The sequence below is a fragment of the Panicum virgatum genome, chromosome 1N (assembly GCF_016808335.1).
Source record: "Panicum virgatum strain AP13 chromosome 1N, P.virgatum_v5, whole genome shotgun sequence".
NCBI classification, from domain to species: domain Eukaryota; kingdom Viridiplantae; phylum Streptophyta; class Magnoliopsida; order Poales; family Poaceae; genus Panicum; species Panicum virgatum.
The window spans coordinates 58,669,076-58,675,075 of NC_053145.1; positions in this window are offsets into that span (position 1 = coordinate 58,669,076).

Below are 6,000 nucleotides of genomic sequence, written 5' to 3' on the forward strand. Positions count from 1 at the left end.
GCCCTACACCAACATTTAGAAACATCACACAAAGACAAGTTAGTGTTGGTGACCACTTGGGGATGCAGGTTTGCAGCCTTAGTGGAGTTTTTGGCGAGCTCTACGGGAGCTCGAGCTTGAACTTTTCCGGTTTGTGCAAGTTGCAAAGCAAAAGAGCTGGCCTAGAATGTCGATGCTGTAGTGAGATATTTGTGCTTGTCTTTGGCGACAGGCGTCTATTTGTGCTTGTCTTTGGCGACAGGCGTCCCGTCTTTTAAAGACCATAAAAATTGTTGCCTCTCCCTCTAGTGCCATAAAAATTTTGAAAATCCCTTCCATAAAAAATTTGATTCATTCCTTCAGTGTCATTTCTGTCACCATTAGATGTTAACTGAGATAGGAAAATACTATTTTGCCCCTGACCCCGTGTCAGTGCCCCCCTCTTGATCAATCAATCTCCCTCTCGGCCTCCTACTCCCCTTCCCTCTCTCTCTCTCTCTCTCTCTCTCTCTCTCTCTCTCTCTCACGCCGAACTCCTCCGCCGGTCGTCCCACGGCGCCTCCCGCCTCCACCTCCTCTCCCGTGCGGATGCGACGGCACCAGCAAGGGCCCGCCAGCGCTAGAGGCCTCAGCAGCGGCCACGCTCCGGGGAGGAAGCAGCTGCTGCAGTCCTGCAGAGCAGCGTGGCGTAGCCCAAGGCGGAGCCGGCGGTCGTGCAGCCGGAGGGAGGCAAGAGGTGCGAAGGAGGAGGAGGGAAGCGCCGCGGGCCCGCGGCGGTCGCGGATCCGAGGGCGTTCACGGCACGGTCATGGCGGTGCGCAGCGCGGAAGGGTGGGCCACGGCTTCCGACGCGCGGCACAGTGACGGACAAGGAACTTTCACCAACCAGATTGAGCTCCAGTGCAGTGCAGGGCATCTTCTGGGTTTTTATTTCGAGGCATAAGATAAGATGTAGTGGGAGAAAAAAAATCGTCTGCCATTAATTGTAGGCCATACCGCCACCACCGCGGGGCCCCTACCATTAAGCTGTGAAGGAACGGCGTCGCGCTGGAGTTGAAGGGACGGCGTCGCGCTGGAGTCGAAGGGCTCTGCTCCACCGGGAAGCGGCGGCGTGCTGCAGGCCGCCGAAAATCCTGGAGGCGGCGGCGCAGGAGCAGAAGGCGCCGGCGATGCCCCTGGAGGCCGCGGCTGGGCAGGAGCAGAGGGGGCCGGCGGAGCGGACGTGCGGCCGGCCGGCAGCGCGTCCTGGGCGGTGGCGAGCGAATCGCCCTGGGCGGCTATCGTGCGCGAGGTTCAGATGGGGGAGACGAACGGACGTCCTAGTTGATTTGGGTGGAGGACCGGCAGGTGCTTTTTTGCAAAACGTGCATGTCTATGTGCGGAGCCATCGGATTAAGGATCTGTGGCCTTGATTTAAAGTTTGCATAGTTGCACAGGACCGATGGTTGGCACAGGATCCGTCACAAAAAAAATGGTGGAGGTGGTTTAATTTCTATATCTGCATCTGCATGCATCCATGACTTTTTTTTTGAGCAGCATGCATCCATGACTTAGTTTCCTTCCCATCCAAGGTTTGTACCTCCAAAGCCATTTTAGTCAATTAATTAATAGGAAATCCTTTGGAGCTATGCGTTATGGGATTCTATGGTCGAATATATATCCTACTAGTCTAGCAAAAAAGTCCGGAACAACACCCAAAGTAAATCAGCAAGTCAGCAAAGAAAGAGATGCACTGCATTTACATATGTCCAGGTTTTCCAGCTCACATCTTCACCTAATGTGACCTATATATGGTCATGCAGCCCGAGCCCGAGCCTGTTAGCCCGGCCCGAGGCCCATTTTTTTGGCCCGGTCCAAGCATGGCCCGCCCTGGTGACCTACGGGCCCGAGCTGGCACGGCCTGGGAGAGCAGGCCGTGCCTGGGCCACACCCCAGGCACGTGGGCCGGCACGAGCACGGCCCGCTCCCAAGGCTAGGGCTGCACAGCCAGTCCACCATCCACCATCCCAATCAATTCCCCTCCCCTTCCCTCCTCTCCCCACCCACCTCCCCTGCGCGCCCACCCCACCCCGCCGCCGCCGCTTCCCATGGCGGACTTCGGCGCCGAGCTCTTCCTCGACAGGGAGATCGGGGGGCGTCGGCGACAAGGATGGAGAACTGGAGATGCTGCTTCTGCTAGTAGAGGGCCGGAGGCGGTGACTAGGAGCCGGAGCCGATGTCGACGCCGCCATGTTCGGATTCCTCGACGAGCGGGAGTTGCTGGGCGCGATGGAGAGGATCGACAGCAGGGACGACCACTCGATTTTCTCCCACGAGCCGCCGTTCGACTTCGGCAACGGCGATGCCGAGCTCGACGGCATCTTCCAAAGCAGTGTCGTGTGGGGGCTGCTCCCGATGCGGCTGGATGAGGACGACCTCGTGGACGCGGCGGCAGGCGAGGCCGCCGGTGGCGCGCACGGCGATGGAGCGGCTCCAGGTGGTGGTATTCTGGTAGACCGTGGGGAGGTGGCCGCGCAAGGGTGCGCCGTGCCACCGTGCCTGGACGGGATGGGTGGTGCTCATGGGCCTCACGGGCCGGCCCGGCACGAAAATGGCCCAACGGGTCATGCCCGGTCCGAAGGCCAGGCACGAAGCCTGCAGCAGCAAGGCTCGTGGGGCACGGCGGCCCGTGACGGCCCGAGCACCACAGGGCCGTGCCGGGCAGGGCCGGCCCATTGGCCATCTGACCCTGTATTATCATCTTATGATGTCATTAATTTACTCTGTTTCTGTCAAAAGACGGCCCTTTTGTGAAGGTGAGGTGGGTTCAGTATCATTGAATCCTCAGTGTGGTATTTCTTTGGGCTGAAGATCTTCCTGATCAGGTCGTATGCAGTCTCCAGCTTTCAGTTCGCATTCTGTTTTACACCTAACCTTGTACGCTCATCAAGTCATGATATCACTGCTATGTCCTTGTCAAGATTATGGGAGACTGTGGAGATTGAGTGTGGATTCTATATCAGGGGATGGCAGGATGAGGTTTGGGTCATTGAGTGGGCTAGCTGGCGAAGATATGCCTGCGGTAGGTGGGAGCGAAAGGATTTATCGGATACTGCCCTGGGCAGGCCATGCCATCTATATCAGATTCCAAGTATCCTGTCGTGACAAAGGATGCACACAAACGCCCCTGCAGCAACTGCAAGATTTTAATTGCCCTAAAAAAACTGCAAGATTTTTTTCTAAAAAAACTGCAAGATTTTAATTTGTGTCATGGAATGGAACCTGCCAATGTGTATGTGTAATGTGTTAGGTTGGCAGCTGGCAGCTGGCAGCTGGCAGCTGGCAGCTGGCTTGCTCGAAACTGATGGCAAAATGCCAAGGTTACTCCAAGTGTGTCTTCCATTGATCGAATGGATCGAAGAGCATTCCAGAAAGAGTGCCCGGTGGAAGCCATCGCGCCGGCGCGCGGACAGGGAGGTGCATGGAGCGCGGGCTGATGATAGAGCCAATCGCCCGGGCCGACGTGTTCACCGAAAACATGGATGAGCCGTGAGCGCCGCCGCCGGAATGCCGGATCGCCCCGGTGCGCTTCCACGACGCCATTGGTGCGGCGAGTGGAGAGGCGCTAGGTTCAAAACGAGGCATGGGAGGAAGAAGCTTCTGCTCAGCGGCGCGCGCGAGGTGACGGCCGCGCCTGGCGCCGCCGGCCTGCACGCGGCGTGGAAGCGAACGACGTCTCCGGCGTCGATCGTGCAGCAGGTGCCATTGCCGGCGCGCTGTTCGCGGATGCTGGCAGCAGCAGCCTCCGCCGCCACGCCGCGTCGGCGTCCCTCGTCGCGGCAGCCGGGAGCAGCGAATCGATCGACGCCGGCTGCAGCGAGGAACGTCCAAACGGACGGCGTCGGTCAGAGCGGAGAGGGCCTCGCTCCCTATCCGCGCCGATCTCAGCCGCACATACTTGATCCAACGGTCGAGAGCGGGCCCAGGGGTGGATGGTATTTCATTTACCGTCCACCCCTGGACGGTAGTCGAAGTACCGTCCTCTCTGGGAACCGACCCGGCCGGCGCCATGGCAGCACGGCCGCCCCGCCCCGCCGTCCGGGTCCCCGCCGCCCCGTTTCCCGGGCCTATAATTGTTCTCGACGTGTTCCAGGTTTCCGGGGACATGGTGCCGTCGTCGGCTGTCTTCGTCGTATCGACGGCGTGGACGCCGTCGCGGCGGCGCGTGCAGTTGGACGGACGACGGCTGCTCTGGGCGTGCACTGGTGGACGCCTTGCACCGCTGTGTTAGGTTGGTAGCTTGCTTGCCAGAAGCTGATGGCAAAAGTCCAAGGTTATTACCATGTTGCGACTTCCATTGAGTTCAAAGGGCATTCAACTAAAAATAATGCCCGGTGGCCGCACACCGTCGCGGCAGCGGCGCTGTTGGAACTTTGAAGCCGGCGCGTGGGCGCACGATGGCGAGGTGCGGCGGCGCGTGCTGATGGAGCTAATCGCCCGGATCGGCGTGTTCTTCAGCGGTGGCACGAAACACGTGGATGATCGAGCGCCGCCGCCTGATCGCAAGTGCCGGCGCCGGCGTGCTGCTCGCGGCTGCCGCTGGCAGCCGCCTTCGCTGCCACGCCGCGCCTTCCCTCATCGCTGAAGCTCGTGCAGCGATTCAACGCCCACACGGGCGCCGGCTGTGGCGAGCTACGCGCAGGGTTTCGTCGAAGGGGACGACGGCAGGCAGCACGTCCCGCTACTGCGTGCTGCGTGCGTGCGAGCGCGAGGAAACCGGCGAGGGCCTGTTTGGCTCCCCATCCGCCCCGGCCGATCTCGGCCGCACATGCCCGATCCAGCGCTCGGGATAGGTCCAGGGGTGGACGGTATTTCATTTACCGTCCACCCCCGGACGGTAGACGAAGTGCCGTCCTCGCTTGGTGTCCGACCCGGCCGGCGCCATGGGCAGCACGGTCGCCGTGCCGCGCCGTCCAGGGCTCCACCGCTCGACTCCCGTGGCCAGAATAGATGGCGAGGTGTTCCAGTTTTCCAGGGAGATGGTGCGGCCATCAATTGCCATGGGTGGACGCCGTCGCGGGCTCGCGAGCTCCGTGCAGCGCTGGAGCTGTTGGGCCCAGATGGACTGGACGGGCACTGGCGATGCAAGAGCAGGAGATCGATTTGGAGTCTGCAACTGTCCATGGATCGATATAGTATATATCAGAGCTCGGCGTTTGGTCAAACGGCCGGAACGGCGGGCAGGGCGTCGCGAGAGGAAAGGGGACGGGGCGGCGCTAGCATCTGTGCTGATCACGATCGTACAAACCCGATCCAACGACCGGGAGCGGCCCAGGGGTGGACGGTATTTCATTTACCGTCCACCCCCGGACGCTAGACTGAGTACCGTCCACCCCGGGGTCCCGCCCTGCCCACCCCGCGGCGCCGTTCAGGTCTCCACCGCCCGGTTTCCTAGTCGGCGACGTGCTCTAGCTTTCCAGGTAGAAGGTTCCGTCGCCGATTACCTCCATCGCATCGCCGCGGTGGTCGCCGGCGGCGCACGCCGCTTGATCTACGGGCGGCTCCTCTGGTGGCCGCTGGGCGTGTGTGCTGGTGGGCGCGCATTCGACGGCCGGGCGGCGGGGGTGCGCTGCAGAAGTGGCGGCGTGGGGCCTCAAAGAGAGGGCGGCGGCATGGCACACGGCACCGTTCGAGGAAGGAACAAGCAAGCTAGCTCGGTGCTGCGTCCGTGCTCTTTTCCTCTTCAGGCCGAGAGAGTGAGCAGCATCGACAAGGAGGGATCTGTGAAATGAGAAATGATTGTTGCGCATACGAACATCCATCAGATCATTGGATGAATGCTGAATGCAGGAGGCTCGACGAAATGCTGAATTAGTCAGGTGCTGTCTTCCACCCCATGTCTTCTTCCAGTACTCTCGAAGATGCTCCTCCAAGTTTTGTCAATGGCGAATTGCTCAGTGATTAACATTCCTCAGGCCAATTTGCTGATGTGTGAGTGTTTGGCCTACTTATTGATGTAGAAATTGCGTTTTAGTCAAGTCC